The sequence below is a fragment of the Mauremys reevesii genome, linkage group 3 (genome assembly GCF_016161935.1).
Source record: "Mauremys reevesii isolate NIE-2019 linkage group 3, ASM1616193v1, whole genome shotgun sequence".
NCBI classification, from domain to species: Eukaryota; Metazoa; Chordata; order Testudines; family Geoemydidae; genus Mauremys; species Mauremys reevesii.
In genome coordinates this window covers 167,144,506-167,165,839 of record NC_052625.1, presented here as the reverse complement: position 1 = coordinate 167,165,839, position 21,334 = coordinate 167,144,506, and the positions used below count along the sequence as shown (strand labels likewise).

At 39.9% G+C, this 21,334-nt stretch overlaps 1 protein-coding gene and 1 long non-coding RNA gene across 13 annotated transcripts in view; one reads left to right on the top strand and one right to left on the bottom strand.

Annotated features, from left to right (window-relative positions):
- Window positions 1-21,334, bottom strand: part of CSMD1 (CUB and Sushi multiple domains 1) — a 1,616,238-nt gene that overhangs the window by 977,020 nt on the left and 617,884 nt on the right. The gene's annotated exons all lie outside the window — the stretch shown is intronic.
- On the top strand, window positions 9,630-18,882 carry LOC120400476. The gene is made up of 3 exons (XR_005595837.1): window positions 9,630-9,660; window positions 18,074-18,164; window positions 18,846-18,882. It is a non-coding gene; the product is annotated as an uncharacterized LOC120400476 (long non-coding RNA).

Genomic DNA, 21,334 nt, shown 5'->3' with positions numbered 1-21,334 from the left:
TCTGGGAAATACTCCATGAGAATTTAAGTGCAGTAATCTGGGAGCTGACCTTGTTTGTGAAGACAGAGGCAAAAAAAAAAGCATTGAGTACATTAGCTTTTTCCACATCCTCTGTGACTAGGTTGCCTTCCTCATTCAGTAAGGGGCCCACACTTTCCTTGACCTTCTTGTTGCTAACATAACTGAAGAAATCCTTCTTGTTACTCTTAACATCTCTTGCTAGCTGCAACTCCAAGTGTGATTTGGCCTTCCTGATTTCACTCCTGCATGCCTGAGCAATATTTTTATACTCTTCCCTGGTCATTTGTCCAATCTTCCACTTCTTGTAAGCTTCTTTTTTGTGTTTAAGATCAGCAAGGATTTCACTGTTAAGCCAAGCTGGTCACTTCCATATTTACTATTCTTTCTACACATCGGGATGGCTTGTTCCTGCAACCTCAATAAGGATTCTTTAAAATACTGAGGTCCCTTCCAACCCTGATATTCTATGATTCTATGATAAAGATACTGTAGTACAAACTAAAGTTATCCAAACTTTGCTTGTACCAGAATAAGACCCATGTTCTGCAACAGCTATTAAGTTAAAGAAAAAAATCCGAGCCATGTATCCACACTTATTCAGTGCTGCATATGAGACGCCAGTAGCCAAGGCTGCACTATATTTAATGGAATGGAAAAAAATGTTCTGGGGGAACCAACTCTTTTAGTCCGATCCCTAGTCATTTCCCCTTTGAGATTTCTAGCATGTAATACTATAATCCCCGGTGCTGCAACTAGTCTCTGTGTGCATTTTCAATCCATATTTATTTCATTTGACACACAAAGTATTTCTCTCACAATACACTTTTACAGGTCAAAAAAGGTGAGCAATGATCACCAGGAGTGCAGTAGTGAGCCCTTCAGCAAGCTCACAGTGTATTGTGGCATATTTCAAAAGAAGAGTCTCTGTCTCTCCCTTCCCTCAAAATGATCCGCTCCCTCAGTTTTTATATGTGAATAAAACCAATTTATTAAAAGATTTTGCTTATGGGATAGATGTTAAATTTTATGTTGTTGAGATTTCATTAATGTTATGTTTATTAATACCACTTAATTATTTAATTTTTATTGCCTTTTACCTCATAATTGTAATGATGCAATTGTTTGTAAACGTTAGGAAGTGAAAGTCCCATCATATCTGACCTCAGTACTCAAAAAGTGGATGCAGTGACTGAGTTGGAGAACAGAGCATTTTAATTTATACTTGCAGCTTGTTTCAAGTAACAGAGTACTGAAAATTGACAAGGACATTCACCCTATGAAGATATTTTTTAAACACCCACTGCCAACCCCCCGTTCCCCTCCAGCCCCCGCAACACAAACCCACTTTCACACAGTATCTCAATTCCAAAATGAGTTCTCTTACCTTCCCACAAAATGGACACTACTTTGAAAGTGCTCAATCTTTCCAGTTTGATCTGGCATGCATTTTCAAATTCTCTGCTGTGAGAGACAGAGCCTGAAAAACGGAGGGAACGTCTTTACAGAGAGGTAGTATGCAGCAATCTGGGGTTTAACTCTACAGCGTACTAGTCTGTGTACTACTAACTGGCTGTGAGGACCCAGCTCCTGCATACTAAAAGTTCCGTACTGTGCTTTGACCTACTGCTGTTTTGCTCCATGTTTGAAACAGCAGAAGGTCCAAGTGCACGATGAAAACTGTAGTGTGCAGAAGTAGGATCTGCACAGCCAGTTAGCATACAACATGCTAGAATGCTGTAGAGTTACACCACAGTTTGCCACACTAACATTCTGTAGGGACAAACATTGACTGAATATAAAGAGCAGGCCCCGGTGTTTAGCTTGTACAGGCTTCCATTATCTTAATAGTTTTAATTTTAAGATAAGGTAAATGAAAAAAAATAACGAGGAAAGGTGGGCAGGGCCTGCTCAAACTAAAGTCACCGGGGGTTTCACCATTGATTTTGACTGAAGAAGGATCAAAGCCACAGTTCTTTTAACATACCATTATCAGCAGATTATTACTCATTACATCTGTTCATTGTTTGTGTTAAGAGTCTTATCTACTCACTGTAGTGATAAAAATAGGTGTGTACTACTGTAATGAACTTGCTGGCTTCCTTACTGGCCACTGTGTTAACCCCACCAATTCAACATCCAACCAGAAGAGAGCTCCACTAGTCCACCAGCATAGTGGCTCCCAAATGTTTTACCAAGGTGACCTACCAACTATATTTTGCCTTTATTTTTTTGCAACCCATCATTACATATATGCACTCTCTGCCCCTAAACTACAAACCTAAACTCAGTCCAGTGTGGAGGATATAGGGGAGGGGATTGGAGAGTGAACCATCCCACTCACCAGCAGACACAGCAGCTCCTTTCCCATGAAGCTGGGCCCAGCTCCCTGGTCCAGGTGTTGCGACCGGGAACATGAGGTTGCAGTGTCATTCAGGTTTGGCTTGGCCATCATGAAAGAGGAGCAGCTGGACCAAACCTTTGTGGTGCTGCAACCCTATGTGCCAATTTGCAATAGCTGGAGCCTGAACCCAGGCTAAGCCCTGAGGTACTGGAGCCATCATAGTGGGGTGAGTGTAGAGCTGGCTTGTTCTCCAGCTCTCACTCTTCCCCTCTGCACTGGGCTAGGAGAAGTGTACGTTTGCCTAGGCCAGAGCCCAGTGATGAGTTAATCCAACCCTACATATGGCAACCTATCTAGAATCTTCCTAAAGCCCACTAGTGAGTTCTGGACCCACCGTTTGGGAAACACTGCTCCAGCACACAAAACAGAAGTAGGGTCAGATGGAATTTTACCCAGCAGGGAGCCAAAGGCTGCACTGGAGCAGGAGTAGTAGGCTGGAAGCAGCAGCCTACTGGATCAGGAGCTGGCTGCTGAAAAAAGGCCAGGCATCTTGGGTGCTGGGACTGAAAGACTGATAACTATCCTGGGAAGCATCCTATTGCTGCCCAGAAAGCCACTGATATTGGGGAGCAGCCACCAAATAGGGGGCTATACAGCTGGGTCTGCACAATAGGGCCAAATTGATTGACTTATGGTCTGGAGATCTGCAGGACAACAAGTGATTGCCTCAGGGAGAGGGGTGGCCTGGCAGTGAATATTCCTGGCACATGGAGGAGCACCACCTTCATACCCCTATACAGGACTGCCCTTGTGAGTTGAGTTAGGAACTGACGGGTTATCTTTTGTTTGTAACCTAAAGCAGATGTGTCCATGGTAACTGCAATGTTTATTTTCTGGCAGCCCAAGTAGAGATCCTTTGTTGCTAATCTGACTCTGAGTGTTTATGGGAACCCACCAAGCCTACAGCCTGAACAGCCAAGTGATTGGATTGTCTCTGTAATTCTTGCCTCCAAGCATATGGTACACCCAGCATGCTACCAAACAACTGGGAGAGTACTTTGCCACAGCAATCACAGCGACTCTGCAGTGGGGCCTGTCACACTACTTTATACTGCAGTCAACACAACTAAAAGGAAGTGTGCTGGATTCCATTAGTTTCTGTGTGTGATCAACAGGAATTTACTAAATTACTATGACCAGAACAGCTGCAGCTGTGTGAACTCACAAAAGGGAATGTGCTTCCACTCATATTCCTGGGGACATAATGTGGCCTGCAGAACCCTTTTTATTGGAGGTATGTGGGAAGGAAAGAACCCAAATCCCAGGTTTATTTACAGAGCTGCCAATTATGAAAAAAAATGCAAGCAAACATCTTTTTTACTGTGATTCAGAAATCATTGAAGGACAATAAACATAGAATCCCAGAATGCCATTTCAACAGAGTTACTTGAAAAAAAAGAGAGAGAGAGAAAAGAAACATACTGTAAGATAAAACTTAAAGGTTATCTCTGTCATTTTTTTTTATGGATGGTCTGGTATAATTTAGTCACAGCAATATTCTAGTTTAAACAACATCTATGCATTCTAAGAAAGTGTCAAGAAGTAAATTTGACTTTAACATACTTTTAATTCTCAGCTGGATATTGGCATTAACCCAAAATATACCCAAAATATGCAAATATCCAGAATGTCAAGTTGTCATGTGAAATTATGAACTCCATACTAAATTGTAAGTTCCTTGGAACAGGCACTATATCTTATTTTGACTTGTAAAATACACACACATTGTTTTCTTTATTATTACTTAAATACTTTGTAGTTGAATTTTAAAAGAAAACTTCACTTAAATAATGTTAATTCAAACTTAAGGTTATACAGTAATAAGGTTTGTCTGTATGAGGATTTAGTTTTACTTGAATATAAGGAACTTGAGAATCCATTCTATCTATCTATCATTATATTTTATTTTCACATATAAATTATATATTTCAAAGTTTCGAGGTCATGCAAAGAACATGTGCAAATTTAAAGAAAATGAACATTATTATGAATTTAAGTTAATATACTTATTTTCAAATGAATTTCCATTAAAGTGCATCTGTGACAATAACAGGAGCCGCATCTGTCATTTACATGAAGTCTTTGAGCATCATTATTATATTTCTTCTGTCAGCCCTGATATGCATTCAGCTTAAGTATTATTGCATCAGCGTATCCACTGAGATATGCAAACAAGGAATATGGATGAGTTTCTCTATAAAGCATTTGGAAATGTCATTTAAAAAGATTATATGTGTTATGGAGGAACCCAGAGCCTCAATCAGGATTATGTCCCTAATGTACTATACACTGAACAAACATATAGGAAGTCTTGGTCCTTGCAATAAAGAGCTTCAAATTTAATTTAAGTCAAGATGCAGTAAGTGTGTGTAACAAAAAATAGAAGAACCTGGGGGAGGAAGGATGAGACAAACAGGCCAACTATATCCACAACTTAATGCACAGACATAAATGTAGTTTATGCAGTACCCAAAAGTTAAAAGTGAGCACTACTTAACAGCAGTTATGCACCATAAACATATCATACTCTGGAGTACAAGAAAAAACATGACACATAAAATAAATCTGCTAAAAAAGACTGTAGACGTATCATATGTGAAATATTTTAATTGTATTTCTAGAATATAAAATTATAATAAATGAAAAATGTAATCATACTGTGAGGCATGGGAGTTTGCAGTTTGACTTTTATATAATATTTATTGAAATTTTAAGACCTGTAGTGTCCAATACACTACAGGGTGCAATTTTTAAAAATGCCTTTGAGATCAGGGTCTGAAGTTACATAGACGATTTTGGAAATTTTACCCATGTTAATTGTTGCCCATCAGCCTTTCTTTTCATGAGCCCTGGGTTGCACCTGAAACATGCAATTTATAGCCTGAGATAAAGCAGGTATTTGGGAAAGAAAGGTTTTACAAAGCTTGTATATTTATGTATGTTTGAGCATGGAAGAGTTTTTTCAGTAGCTATTACTGTATTTATGTCAGAATTAATTATGTTAGGGGACCTAGAGCCTTAGAGAGATGATTTTATTATTTTAAATCTAAACAAATAAGCAAAAAATAAAAAGTAAATAGTAAGAAGCCAATTGTATATGGGATTACCCATACTATCAATGGATTACCTAGAAAATGTCTTATATTTTTGCTGAAGATCATTATGGGTGCCAATCATTGTTGCCCTACACTTTATGTGGTTATTTACACCAGTGCAAAGTGGATATAAAATATTTACAGACCGGAATGATCTCATGGTCTGCCACAAAAGCATGGATCATGGAGATTTGCAGGAGGCCCAATGCCTCTGCTCTGACCCTATCTCCTACAGTTCCCCCAAAGAATGTGATTGACAGGGCAAATCCCCACCCTATGGTCTATGATAATGCAGTATAGCTTTTTGCTGTATTACCTTCATTCTTAGCTCATCCACACCCTTCCCTTTTCCCATTCACAAAATCACTGGACCTCGCCAAATCAGACGGAAGCGGAGAGACATTATAGCAGAGGCAACTGAGCCTTCTTTCAACACAGGATGGAGAGATCTTCTCCTCCCGCAGTCTCAGGGGAACAATAATGCCGTCTTTTAGGTGATGGACAGTTGGTGAAATCCTACCTCAGAGTGGGCTGAGATGAACAACCTGGAGGCCTCACCTCACAGAAGTCAGGCACTGCTGGAGGGAAATGTGAGAAGGCATAAGCCTGGCTCTAAATCATAATAATATGCTTTTAGGCATACTTGTGATGTAGCCGATAGAGTATTCCTCCAATTGGGGAGTGGTATGTCCTCTCTTTTCTTTTTCATATTTTACTACAACTCTTCTTAAATTATTACTACTCTTTTTTTTAAAAAAAAACCCCAGCATTTGTAGAAGCTTTCTCTGGTTCCTCAGAAAGCTTCTATAGTTATCATTTCTACTGTATGGATTGGGGAACGGAGACAGAGAGGTAAAGTGACTTCACTACAGAAATATAGCAACTCAGCAGCAGAATTGGAAACAGAAGACAGGTTGCCTGACTCACATTCTCTCACAGCCTTATCTAATCAAGCTGCCTTCAGTATAAATGGGAAGGTTATAACAAGTGTTAAAATGTATACAGTTCCACGGGTTATTGAGTATTTTCCCCCTCCATGTCATTCCTTCCCTATCTTTAAATGCAAGATACCAGGAAGAGTAAGAAAACAAACACAGCAAGGATTACGTTCTAAGAAACATAAAAGACAAAGGAATTAATGCATAAAATACCTGATAGAAGTAACTAGGATTCAGTAGGTAATGTCTCAAATGTGGCATCTGAAGTGAATGTCAATAGGCTCCCAATTGAGCAGAGTACTGGTTGAAGCTCTGTGGTTTGCCTCCGGATAATCTCATTAGAGGTGTGCAGATGTTTGGAAGAACAAATTCAGATTTATATTACTCACATTGGCCATATGGCCTAGAACAGCATTTTTCAAACTGGGGTCTGCAGACCCCTGGGGGTCTGTGAAGGTACTCCAGGGGGTATGTGAGTCATGTCTGGGGCACTGGCCCCGCTGATCAACTCCTCCCACTCCCTCCCAGTGCCTCCTGCATGCAGTGGAACAGCTGTTCAGTGGTGTGCAGGAGATGCTGGGAGGGAGGGGGAGAAGCAGGGGTGGGAAAAGGTGGGGTGGGGCCTTAGGGGAAGGGTGGAGTGTGGGCGGGGCCTGGGGCTGAGCAAGGGGCTGGAAGGTCTGCAAAAAATTTTAAATTAAAATAGGGTTCCCTGGGTTGCCAAAGTTTGATAACTGTTGTCCTAGAACATGAAATATATACATATATATTTGATTTGTCCATAAAATATCTATAGAATATGCAGACATATGATTAAATGAACTGATATGATGTGCCATTACTCTTCAACAAATATATCTTCTCATAAACCTTTCAAGAAGTTTGGGTTATTTTTCACTCAAGAGCACTTTACTTGGCGTTTCTTCCTTGAGTGGCCTGCTATATAATTAAATATCCATGACCAAAATTGTGTTAAAATATGCCATCTGGGCAAAGTCCACAGTCCTCATTCTCAATTTATTATACAGGAACACCAGTCACTTTGGGTTCTACTGTAGGTAACCAACCTTCTGATAACATTTTTTCAAGGTTTATTAAAACTTTGTTTAACTTGGTTTCTAATTGACCTCTAACACTTTCATTATCTCAGAAATATATTTTCTTAAAAAAATTCTGCAAATATTTGCTCAAAAAAACCTGAATTTGCTTTAGCTAGGTTTGCAGCCATTTTATATTCATATTCTGTGAATATTCTAGCAAATAAGTTTACTTGCATGAATGTTTGCAGAAATACCAAATTGTAAATGAGTATTGGAGAATAGTTACATATAATAATTTTGAATTCATAATTGAGCCTATTTGCAACAATAAACTTATTCTAGAAATTGTGCATTTCTATATAGGGAACTGGAGCAAAATCAGGTGACTCGTTCTAAATCAGAGATTAACCAACAAAGCTCAGATTTCAAATGCTCACAAGCTCATCATGAACAGGCCAATAGTTGTTCATTTAAATTATCCTGTGAATAATTCTGAATAATGAGTAAATTTGAGAAAATCATAAGCTGCTCAAAGACAATTTGCAAACAAAAAAAAGACAATACATGTATCGTATTATTTGCTAAGTTCTATTAGAGATATCTGAGACAAAGAGAGTGAATATAATAATCTAATTTTCAGATACTGGACTGCATTTACAATATTACTTTGCACTTATAGTATATAGGACCCAGGGGCGGCTCTAGCTTTTTTTCACCCCAAGCATGGCAGTCAGGAAGCCTTTGGTGGCTTGCTTGCGGGAGGTCCCCGGTCCAGCGGATTCAGCAGCTTGCCTGCAGGAGGTCCGCTGGTCCCACGGCTTCAGCGTACCTGCCGCTGAAACTGCGGGACCGGCGGACCTCCCGCAGGCGCCCCACCGAAGGCTGCCTGACTGCTGCCCTCACAGGGACCAGCAGGGCGCCCCTCGCAGCTTGCCGTCCCAGGCACATGCTTGGAGTGCTGGTGCCTGGAGCTGCTGCTGATAGGACCATTCATACAAGAAACTCAAAATGTTTTACAAAAGTTAATAAACATATTAAAAAAGAACCTGATCCGCGTGGTGCTGAGTACCATCCAACTTCCATTGACTTCAGAGAGTTGAGAATGCTCAGCACTATTGTGTATAGGGATTTGGATTAGAGTGAGATCATCTTCCTCCCTTTGCCTGATAAATGGCTTGAGCAGCATAAAGAAACTGTAAAAGCCCCAGTCTGGGACTGGGGAGGAGTCCTATGAAGCAGGTGCTGCAGAAGACATCTGTAAGGCTGCAGTTTGAGGACACCCTTGCAATCCCTTGAATAGGATACCTACCAGGGATGAGAACAGGATAGAAGGGGTGTGGTGTCAGGGGCAGGGCCACAGCATGCTGTACTGAACAGATTCCAGGCTGCTCGGTTGCCCACAGAAAAGCCTTAGGACTTTGCTATAATTTAAAAAGTAATAGCCCAAGATCCAGAGGGCATAAAGGTGGTATAAAACCACTGTAGCCACCTCTTCCCCCTGAGCTGCAAGTTCTCTGCTGGGCCTCTAAAAGGTGCAGCACAGAATCTTTTTCTGAGTGTTTAGGCAATAGCAGCATTCGGATTAGAACCTCAGCCAATCGTAATATATTAGATGTCCCAGGGTGGCAAAAGGGAATAAGATCAGATTATGAGGTGCCAGTCTCTGTAGATATGGTGCCGGGATGGAGACCTGGACTTGCAGTGAGTCCCTCCCTCCTCTAGGCCCATTGTTTTCAGGAGCAGGTCCATGAATCACTGAGTCAGCATGGGATTATATTTCTCCACACCAAACTCTGGGGACCCATGTTGTGACGGGTTCGGTCACAGAGACCCCCTTGGGACTGTGACCTGACATGCTTAGATTACCTTTGAGCCCATTTTCCCTGCCAGCTTGGGACTCCATAACCCTGCCTTGTTGAGCCAGACATGATAGCCTGCTGTAACACAGACCCAGCTCTGGTCCATGCCCCCAAAGCTGCAGACTTTAACTAAAAACTGCTCAGCAGGTTTCCTATCTCCAGCATCCAGACACCTTGTTCCCAATGGGATCCAAACCCCAAATAAATCAGTTTTACTCTACAAAAAGTTTATATAGGGTAAACTCATAAATTGTCCACCCTCTATAACACTGATAGAGAGATATGCACAGCTGCTTGCTCCCCCAGGTATTAATCACTTACTTTGGGTTAATTAATAAACAAAAGTGATTTTATTAAGTATAAAAGTAGGACTTAAATGGTTTCAAGTAATAACAGACAGAACAAAGTAAGTCACAAGCAAAATAAAGCAAAAATATGCAAGTTTAAGCGTAATACATTAGGAAACTGATTACAGATAATAGCTCACTCTCAGAGATGTTCCAATAAGCTTCTTTCACAGACTAGACTCCTTCCTAATCTGGGCCCAATCCTTCTCCCTCATACAAATGTCCCTCAGAAATCTTTGGTATAAACTAGTGGTTTTATCATGACTGCAGCCTCCTTTGTTCTGTTCCATCCCCTTTTATAGCTTTGGCACAAGGCGGGAATCTTTTGTCTCTCTGTTTCCCCATCCTTCCTTCTAAGTGGAAAAGCACCAGGTTTAAGATGGATTCCAGTATTAGGTGACATGTTCACATGTCCTGTGAGACCCCAACCTCCATTCTTCCAGGGCTGGCCAGCACCCAGGTACCTGGGAAGGTTTGCAATTAAACAGAGCCATTTGCAGGTCATTGATTCTGAAGCACCCTTAATGGCTTCCACTTAATGGGTTTACATCAGTAATATGAGTTTATATCTTATTTTCCTAACTTCAGACATAGAAATAATATGTGCAAACAAATAGGATGAACACAGTCAGTAGATCATAAGCTTTGCAATGATACCTTACAAGAGACCTTTTGCATGAAGCATATTCCAGTTACACTATATTCACACTCATAAGCATATTTCCCTAAAACATTATGGAGTGCAACATCACACAAGTTACTAGCTATGTTAGTTATGCCTAAGGCCAGCCTTGAAAATAAATATAGATCATGAAATGTATCCACTTTAGATCACTTTACAACTACATTGAGGCTATAAGAAAACAATACTACGCTGATATAGAACATCCAAACAAATACATGGTAAAGGAATTCTAAGCTCAATCTGAGCAGAATTTAGAACCTGGAAAGTACTGTAGTTCCACTGAATCAATGTGCTATCTATAGTACCATAAAAATATGAATACTCTTCAGTTAGTGTTGCATATCAATTATGTCACCAGTGCAGATAAAGAATACCATTTGGGTACTTTTCTTGACTTGCAACATATGCCAAAGACATTGACATTTCTACTGGTATTTATCTCAAACAACCAATCTTAAATCTGGCAATAAGGCATTGATATGTAGGGTGTTAATGCTAAGCTTATTGAGAAGTGACAGATGTTAACCTTATTAAATCAATCAGTTCATATAGTTAAAGTTCTGTTGATTGCAGTTTAATTAGCACTCTATCTACTTTGAGTCTAGATACAATGACATCTTTTAGTGAACACTTATTCTGACATTTCACAAGTTGTTAAGGAAGCCACAAATAGGCTAGGCAATAAAACTATGAATATGTTACTGATTTTACTTTGAGTTTTATGGTATATTCACAAAACAGAAGAGATGCAGTAAACTGGCAATAACATAAACATAAACTTTTAATGATGTTATATTCTTCCAAAGCTTCAGTGTAAAAATCTCAGCTAGTTTTATGTATGATAATTATTTTCCAGGATGAGGTACATTGTTATTTATTTATATTAGTTTAGCCTGACATCCTCTAAAAGCAGGACAAATTAACTTCAATATTTAAGAAAAATATTAACATTAGGTAATATTTTTTCTTAAATATTAATACTAGGCAATGAGTTATATTTTGTATTGAACACATTGGTGGTTTCTTGATGCGGATAGACACAAATGCAATAGATCCTTCCTAGCATGTACACAAAAAAGGCAGTCTCTGCACACATCTCAGACATAATTTAATAGGAAAATACTATTGTGAGTTTCCACTGACTGGGCAGACCAAAATTAGAAGACATAAATGTAGGTTAATATTGGCAGAAAGGACAAACTTTATTAATTGTCCTTCTTTCTGACAAATGAGAAGAGTCCTGTGCAAATTTGTCAGTCCTGCCACTCTGAGGATCCAGAAGGTTCTTGCCCCACTCAACTAAACCTGGCCCATCTCCCGGGATCTAAGAATACTCCAATAGGCCCCAAATCTCATCGTGATATACTGGATCTTCTCTACTGGAAAGTCACAAGAACTGCTTTCATGGTGGCTTCCCTTTATCTGGGCATGCCTTCAAAGGATTTACCACGAGAAAGAATGATCAGGCCCATGTAAAGTGGCAAAATTTTCAAAAGTAACTTAGGGAGCCTAAGGCCAAGATTTTCAAAAGTGACTAGAGATTTTGGGAGCCCCAATGCAATCTGAGATGCCTTGAAGGAGCCTCCTTTTTATAAAGCAGCAAGCACCCAACCTCTGATAATGTTAGGATCCCTCATTGAAAGTCATTGGGTCACAGGCTTATAAGTACCGCAGGCATTTTTGAAAATGGAATTTCGGTCACACTTAGATGCTTTTGAAAATTTGACCCCCAGTCTCTGGAGTCTTAGTTCCTAAAATAATAATAAATACTAAACAGGTAGCCAGCGAGGAATAGCCATGCTAACTGCTAGGTTTATGAAGAGCTATATACAAATCTACAATTAAAACCATTCGCTACTAAATTGTTGTGCTTTAGACAGGACACATTACTTGCTTAGATCTAAAAAGCAGCTTTCCCTGCAATTAAAATATTGTGCAGAAACCTGGCTATATTGGTATTCTACTTTCAAATAATACCTATTCTAAATCAAACATTTTTGAACATCACAATTAATACACAAGCAACAGTATCCAAGAAGAATAAAAACATTTATATTACAATATCAAGATTTAAACTCTACACTAAATACGAGGAAAGAAAATTAAAGTTTTTACATAGTTTTCCAAAGAAGATGTTTTATTCATTTGGAACATTAGTTTATATTATTATGTAGCATACAAATACATCTTTATCCATTGTCAATGATTAATGGACTTTACTTCTCAGATGTTTTTAATTATTATTTCATCAAAAGCACATTATTTCTCTGATCTAATTGCTAATTTTATGAGAGGACTTCAGTACTGTACATCTTTGGAATGATATTTTTATGCAAAGAAATCAGAGAATATATATCTAGTGAGAGATTTCAAGTACAGAGATATAGAGGTTCACATCATCCAAGCTTTTCATGTATCCAAAGTACTCTCTCAAAACACAGTTCTTTGAGTAATAATAGATTTCTTTTGTTGTTGTTGTACATGATAGAAGTTCTGTTCTTTTCATATCTGATATCACAAAATAATTATACTCTGTTGTAGTTAGGTTAACTCTTCTAAAAGCTTTACATTCACCATGTTTACTTGGATTGTTCTGAAATATGCTCTGCCTTATCAGGGTACTAGGAAGTAAGTGTTAGTAGTCCAAATTTGGCCAAGGGGATTCTTATATATAGCCCCTGCAGTAAACAGAATTTTAAATAAATCAATTTGTTCCTGTAATGTGTTTGAGGTTTTTTATTTGTTTGTTGCCCTGCCACAACAAGGGCCCCAAATATGGCTCGGATCCTCTCTAAACAACTCTCAATCACAAGTGAATTATCTCAGCTAGCACATGACACTCACTGCTTCTTTGGAATATTTAGTTATATTTAAGAAGTTATTCAGAGTTAAATTAGGAAAGTAGCTAGAGCCAAAAGAGAATGAAATAGACAAGTGCAACAAGACCTCTGTTGAAACAAGAGGATTTCCTGGAAGTCCATTGTTCAAATAACTGGGCGACTGAAAGGGATATATGCCAAGGCCATTTAACTGAGTTCCTGCCACACACTGGGAATTCAAGCTTTAGTAGAAATCTTAGAATGATCAGTGGCCATTTGTGCTACTATCTGCCTCTGTTGAGAGATTTTATAGTTTGGGGAAATGTGCCCTAAGCAGTGCAGCTATTTTAGAAGGTTTTCTAATCATTTTCTGGGTGGGGGTTCTTCTCACGGGTCTAGTTTTGGATGTAGGGGGAGACCCCCCCCAATTCAGAAGTTAAACTATACCTATTGTCCTTCTCTATAACCCCTGTTCCTGCCACCCCCATGTAAGTTGGGACCTGGAGGAGCTATGCCCCTCAGGTGGAGCTATGCCCCTCAGGTGGAGCTGAGCATCTATGTACCCCAGGTAAACCAGGATAGTGGGGTCCTGCCCCTCCAGGGGTGTGTGAGACTCTTTCACTGACTCCCCTCTCCCCTATTGTGTGAACCAGGATCTAAGGGGGCTTGCCTTTCTGGGTGAGGACTGAGAATGCTCACACAGACACTCACACATTGACAATGGAGAGGGTGATGAATGAAGCAGTTCACACAACTATGTTGCAGGCTGTATTCAAGGGGTGTTCTCAGGGAAACAGGAACACCTCTTTGAGATGAATGGGACACCTCAAACCTCTCTGAACTTCATCTGCTGTAGATGGATATGTGTAGTCCCTTCCCCATGCAGTAGGCAGAGAATTGGAGTAAGGACTCTGCATCTCTACTCCCCTGCCCTTTCCTGCCTCCATCTGATACATGCACTCCTTACAACCCTATCTTTTCCCCACCTCTCTAGAACCCCACCAAGCTTACAAGGAGCATGGAGTGGTTAGGGGAAAGGTGGAACTGGTCTGTGAAGAGGGGGACTCAAAGCAGTTGGGTGGGAGGCTTGGAACAATCCTTGGCCTCCCTCCATCCTGTCTTCCCTACGAAAAAATGTCTCCACAGTCACTGTGCTAGTCCATGCACTATTCCTCCATCCACTCCATGGCTCCTCAGCCTGCAGTTCCTGTGCCAGCATGTGCCTCTCCCTGGGGAATAGGGCCAACAAGGGGGAACTGGGATGTGCTAGAAAGACAGAGAGATGGGAGACAAGCAGATGATGAAGGGGCAGCGAAGAAACTAACATGAAGAAACTCATTCTGTGGTTAGGATAATTATTGCCAAGAAGTCAGCCACAGTGGATTGAGAGAGCTAGGCTGTGGTATATGAGGACACTAAGAGATTATTAATTTTTAAATGAAGAAAATTAAATGCCTATTTGACTTGGCTAGGGCAGAGTTAAGGTTCCCTAATGGTACCTCATGCCCTTCCAGAAAGTGCGGAGTGGATAACTTAAACCTCTGAAAATGAGGAAATAAAAAGTTAAGCTTTACACTACCCAGGCAATGCAACTTTAATTCTGCAGCAATGTGTCCTGGTTTTAAGAAGTTTATGTTAGCCACCCTGGAAGGGCATGAGGGATCCCCAGGCAACCCTAGCTCTGTAGATGAAGTTTTAGGGCACTCAATGGAAAAATGGACATTATTTCTATATCTCTACCAGAACCATAAACTGACACTATGGGTTCCCCATATCACAGAAAGAGGCAAAAATATCTGAGCTGGCATAGAATATTGATACTTAATTTATTTTACTGGGCCCAAATGTTTCACTGGTTTCAATGGGAGCATTTTCTTGTTCAGAACTTTAAAACAGAACTAGGAAACTAGAGATCTGGATTTAAGGTGGTTATCTACTCTAAAAAGTATGTGCCCTCGGCTTGGGAACTCTGAGAAGTGGCTAGCCAGATGGTATGCTTTTAGCAGCTGCAGTCATGCTAGTCAGCCTATTAAAAGAGGTGCAGATGCACACTGAAGGAGTGGTTTGTGGGTATAAGCCTGATCCAACTCCCATTGAAGTAAAAAGGCTATACAACAGTTATACTATTGTAAGAAAACTTTGATAAGTTGGTATGACTAATAAAATCAAGTATTAATTAGGAATGGAATGAATCCTTTATTTTTCATTTGCCAAGTGTCACCATTAAAAGATAGCAAATACTAAATCTGAGCATAATGGAGGTAGGGTGATGCCAGCAAATGGGAAAAGTGGTTGGGGAGCAGTTCAGGTATTCCAGGACAGGTGGTGGGAAGGGTAATAGAGAAAGGAAGGGTAATAGAAGGGAATCACCACAGCAGCCTTAGGAAGGAATTGCAGCATGCTTTAAAGAGCTGTTGCTATGTGGCAGCAACCATGGTAATTATTCAGTATTTAAGTTTGTTTTATGAATGCAAATACCTTGAAAGGTACCAAATTTGTGTACAGATCAAGCCCACATTGAATGAGTGTCATATATTTATGGTATATGATGACATAATGCAATGAATAATTCTTATTTTAATATCAGAGGGGTAGCCGTGTTAGTCTGGTTCTGTAGAAGTAGCAAAGAATCCTGTGGCACCATATAGACTAACAAATGTTTTGCAGCATGAGCTTTCGTGGGTGAATACCCACTTCTTCGGATGCAAGCAGTGGAAATTTCCAGGGGCAGGTGTATATATAAGCAAGCAAGAAGCAAGATAGAGATAATGAGGTTAGATCAATCAGGGAGGATGAGGCCCTGTTCCAGCAGTTGAGGTGTGAAAACCAAGGGAGGAGAAACTGGTTCTGTAATTGGCAAGCCATTCACAGTCTTTGTTTAGTCCTGAGCTGATGGTGTTAAATTTGCAGATGAACTGGAGCTCAGCAGTTTCTCTTTGAAGTCTGGTCCTAAAGTTTTTTTGCTGTAGGATGGCCACCTTAAGATCTGCTATTGTGTGGCCAGGGAGGTTGAAGTGTTCTCCTACAGGTTTTTGTATATTGCCATTCCTAATGTCTGATTTGTGTCCATTTATCCTTTTCCTTAGAGACTGTTCAGTTTGGCCGATGTACATAGCATACATACATACATACATAGCATCCTCCCTGATTGATCTAACCTCATTATCTCTAGCTTGCTTCTTGCTTGCTTATATGTACCCCTGCCCCTGGAAATTTCCACTGCTTGCATCCGAAGAAGTGGGTATTCACCCACGAAAGCTCATGCTGCAAAACGTCTGTTAGTCTATAAGGTGCCACAGGATTCTTTGCTACTTCTTATTTTAATCATATTTTAAATCAGAAAGGGATTCATACTTATACAAGACAGAGCTATATACAGTAGAATATGGAAGCTGTTGCTGAAATGACAAACCTTGATGCCAAGATCAACAAACCAAGAACAACAAAATAATAATAAACACCTTCATGTGCTATTTCTGCCCTTTTTGGTCCTGGGTTTCACAACATTACTTTCTATAATAATTCTCATTTATGTTCTGAAAATTCATATTGGAGACATATGACTGAGATGTTTTGATTAAAAGGCATGCAGTTTCAATGTACTGTATCCATGAACAGTTTGTTTCCATGGATATCTTACTGCCTACACAGTTCTAATATAAAGTACACGATGGTTCATAAGGGAAAAGCTTTTAATAGACCATGAGACCTCCCTGGTACAGTTTTGTACACCTATACAGGTGTACACAACCATTCCTCTCTTCCTTCTCACCTCTGAATAGATACACAAAGACACCAAGTATGTGAGCCAATGAAATGATGGGAGGAAATGCAAGCCTGGAGATACACAGTGCTTCACCCATTTATTGCAACCTAAGAATATCAATAATGAGAATAAAAAAATCTTCTTATGCTTGAAACACTATTGTGAATTCACCATGTCATATTTCATATGGAAATAGACTATCTGCTTGTGTTTACAGAACTCTCCCAAGGAGAAAGCTGTTCTATGGGCTAGAAAGTTATTCACCAAGCCCCCACTCTCATTTTATTTAAATCACTCTCAAAAAGCCACTTCTGCAGGATTACTACAAAGGGTTTCACATTGCAGAAAAAAAAATAAACAAAGTGAAGCATTAAGACTTATGTAAACCTAAATTGAGTCACTGGGTAATGATATATCTGTAGCCAAAGTCTTTCCTTGGCTCTACATTACCTCATCTTTGCTATATCCTCACTTGTCCGTGAAGTCCATGGGTCAGGAAAGCACTTGGGCACATGCTTCAATTAAGCATGTGCTAAAGGGAGTTATGTGCTTAACTGCTGTTCTGAATAAGGTTGATTTTCTGATTTGGGGCCTTAATCCCTTTTCCAACAAACACTTATGGACATGAGTAATTTTACACGGGTGAGTAGACCTTGTGTACATTTTTGCTGGAATATTTACAATATTTGACCACAGTCAAATAATAGGCAGCCTATTGACTGACTTGTCAAGCCTCATTAATAAGCTTAATATAAAGTAACTCATAAACCAGAAATATATATAGATGTGGCGTTTCTTTGCCCAGGTCCACAGATGCAAAATTTTGTCTTTCCCAGTTTTAATGGTACAATTTAAAAACTCAAATATAACTGTACTAATAAATACAAGTAAAACAAAGTGACATTTTCACACTGCTTAGACCTAATGGCATTTCTAATTAGGAGACAAAGAATTTATTACCATTGGAAAAATCGCACATGAACTTATTGGTAACTACTACACTTGAAACACTTCCACTTTCTGTCAACTGCTGCCAAATTGGAGTTTCCCATCCACCCTGTTGGTTTTCCCATAATGAAAACATTTTTTTTTAATTTCACAGTAGGGAAGAGGAAGAGGAAGAGTAAAGAATACGAAGAGTGTTCAGTGCCATAATGAGGAAAGAAAAAAAAAAACATTTGGACATTTAAGTAGTAAGTTGCAGTAAAATACATAAGAATAGAGACCAAATAACCCCTCCATGAGGTTAAATATTTTATATATGAAGTAAAATTGCATAAATGGCAGGTGCTGCTTTTGCTTCTTTGGCCCTAAGTGACTCAAAAAAAGAAACCATAGAGAAGCCAAAGTTCTCATTTTTGGCCAACTTCAGAGAACATTGATATAAAGATTAAATTTTCTAAAAGAGAAGTGTTTTCAGTATAAAATGCCCATGAATATGAGACACTGGTAATAATGCAAAAAAGGCATTAAAATAATTAATTTGTTCATCTGTATGTTGCACAATAGATATAAAATATGGGTATCAGAGTAAAACAAAAAGAACTGGAGTGACAGTCCAACTATTTTTTTTATTAGAATGCAGGAACTAAAGCTAAATAGTTACTTAAGGAAATTAACTGTGCTCATGGACAGAACAGATCAGAGAGAGAATTTTTATAGTCCAAAAGCACACAGGAAGATCCTAAGACTTAATGAGAAATTAAATTAATTGCTTCATTTAATATATATTATAATGGTGATGATATTTCTTGCATAGTTTGCCAAAAGTTATTAAAACCAACAAACAAAAAGGTTTAAAGCCTTCTAGTGTAATGCAGCTTTGCTAACTATGAGATAATTAAATGTGCTAAACTCGCTTTTCTGATTGGCAGGGTAGATGTCTTCAAGGTTCTTCTATTCACTCTACAGATCAAAAGTTCCTTTTTATATCCCTGGAAATTCTGTACATATGGGTATTGAAGAGGATATGTTAGCACTATGTAAAGAGAGGGCCCTCGAGCAGAAATATCACATGATCTCAGGTGATCTGATCTACTTGTTACCCAACTTTGTTGCTCAGGCATTTTGATTTTAAAGTTGTTCAAATGTTTACTTCTTAGCTGGCCTAAGTATTATTGTTTCAACATCATTCAGATCCACTGTTATGGCACCAAGGAATATAATAGAAATAAGAGATGAAGACAGATCAGGAAAGAAGAAACATATTTCTTAATTGTACAATTGACCTTCTCTATTGTATTTCTTTCCCTTTACTTGCTGGTCCAGCCTGTGTAAAATGAATGGCAAGTGCATATTAAATTATTCTGGTGGATAATCATTCAGAGATCACCCAAAGTTGTTGCAGAGTGTAGAAGTCGTTTATTAATCCTTCTCACTTCTTCACAGTATAGGCTTATTTTCTGTGGTCTAGGTTAAGGGGGCAGATGGATAATCTGGAAATTGTCCAGGTTCACATTCTAAAGAGTGAAGCACTCAGGAACTACACTAAGTAGGGTTATTTGGTCTCTGAAAATGTTACTGGCAGCATTAAGTAACAGACTGACTAGTTGGAAGATAAATTTGGTAAAAAAGACCTTTCTCTGAAAGCTGGCCATAAACAGCCAGTAAAGGATTTCCCCTGACATTGTGTAAGGCTTTCATTATTTAAATCATATCCAAAAACTGGGTGACCATAGACTCTGTGATTTCCAAAAGCGACCCTGTGGCAAGAACCAGACATAGCCCTATGTTGTTGTCTCACACACACCCATTCCAAGTAAAAATGGCTGTGGCAGACTTAACCCTCATGATCAATTTATATTGTGGAAGCTGTTTTCACAACCCAAAGGGGCTGGAATGTATTTATTTTTAATCAAAGCTGAGATTAGCCTTGATATTTAAAGATTCCCAAAGCTGACATGGCAGAGCATTTCATGGAACCCAAAACCTGGCTGGTATACCAGCCAATGCAAAATTCTATTTTATTTAATGTAGAGATAAGGTATTACTGTACCATTTTCTAGACAGTATCTAAATTAAAATAGTATTATGCCATTCCCTCTCCAAATATAAGCTCAGAGTGTTGCCTCGCCACCACCATTAATACTTGCCACCCCAGAGATTAAGCACTTATCTTAATGTTACATTTCACTTCTCAGAGGAATGCACTTTCATTATTATTATCTGTATTGCAGCATAGCTCAGAGGACTGGTCAGGATTGGCCAGATAGTTTTGTGGTGAAGGCACCAGAGACCTGGTTTCAGCTCTACTACTAATTTCCTTTGTGATCTTGACCACACATCTAATCTTTCTGCACCTTGGTTCCCTCTGTGTAAAACAGGACTAATGCTACTCCTGTACCTCTCCAGAAGTTGTGAGGATGATTTTACTAATGTTTTTGCAAGGTGCAGAGGTATTATGTGACAGGGGTCATAATAGGTATGACAGGGATACAGAGAACTAGGTGCTGTGCAAACACACTGTAAGAAGCACTAGGACAGATCCTTGGTGTTAGGGTACCCAGACATCCCGATAAAATCAGGACTGTCCCGATATGTAGGTTTTTGTCCTGCATCCCCCTCCGCTGCTCTGCCCCCTGTGTGTCCCAATATTTTCTTCCTCTCACCTGGTCACCCTACTTGGTGTAAACTGTCATGTCGCCACTAAAGTACAAATGTTTCTCAGAATACATTACAACCTGAGGTATAGAGATATTTTGGGCACCATTCACATAACTCACTCATGAGGGCATCTTAAGGTTAACTGATAAAACTTATACACCACACGATATGTTTTACACACACACACACACACACACACACACACACACACACACACACACACACACACACAGGGGCGGCTCTAGCCATTTCGCTGCCCCAAGCACGGCGGCACGCCGCAGGGGGCGCTCTGCCAGTCGCTGGTCCTGCGGCTCCGGTGGACCTCCCGCAGGCGTGCCTGCGGATGCTCCACCGAAGCCGCGAGACCAGCGGACCCTCCGCAGGCACGTCTGTGGGAGATCCACCGGAGCCACCTGCCGCCCTCCCGGCGACCGGCAGAGCGCCCCCCGCGGCATGCCGCCCCAAGCATGCGCTTGGCGTGCTGGGGCCTGGAGCCGCCCCTGCACACACACACACACACACACACACACACACACACACACACACAAAAACACAAATCCTTTCTAGCTTCTAGCAAAGAGGCTTTAGAGGAAACTTGGGGTCTATATCTGGGGAGGTGGTGGATAGTAGCATGATGGCAAATTTTTGCCTGAGATGTGGATGTATATAGAGAACAATTGATATATCATCAATGAATGGTAAATAAAAGGTCAGTCAGCTCCCAAACCATGTTAAAACAGAACTTGTGGTTTGGGTCCCA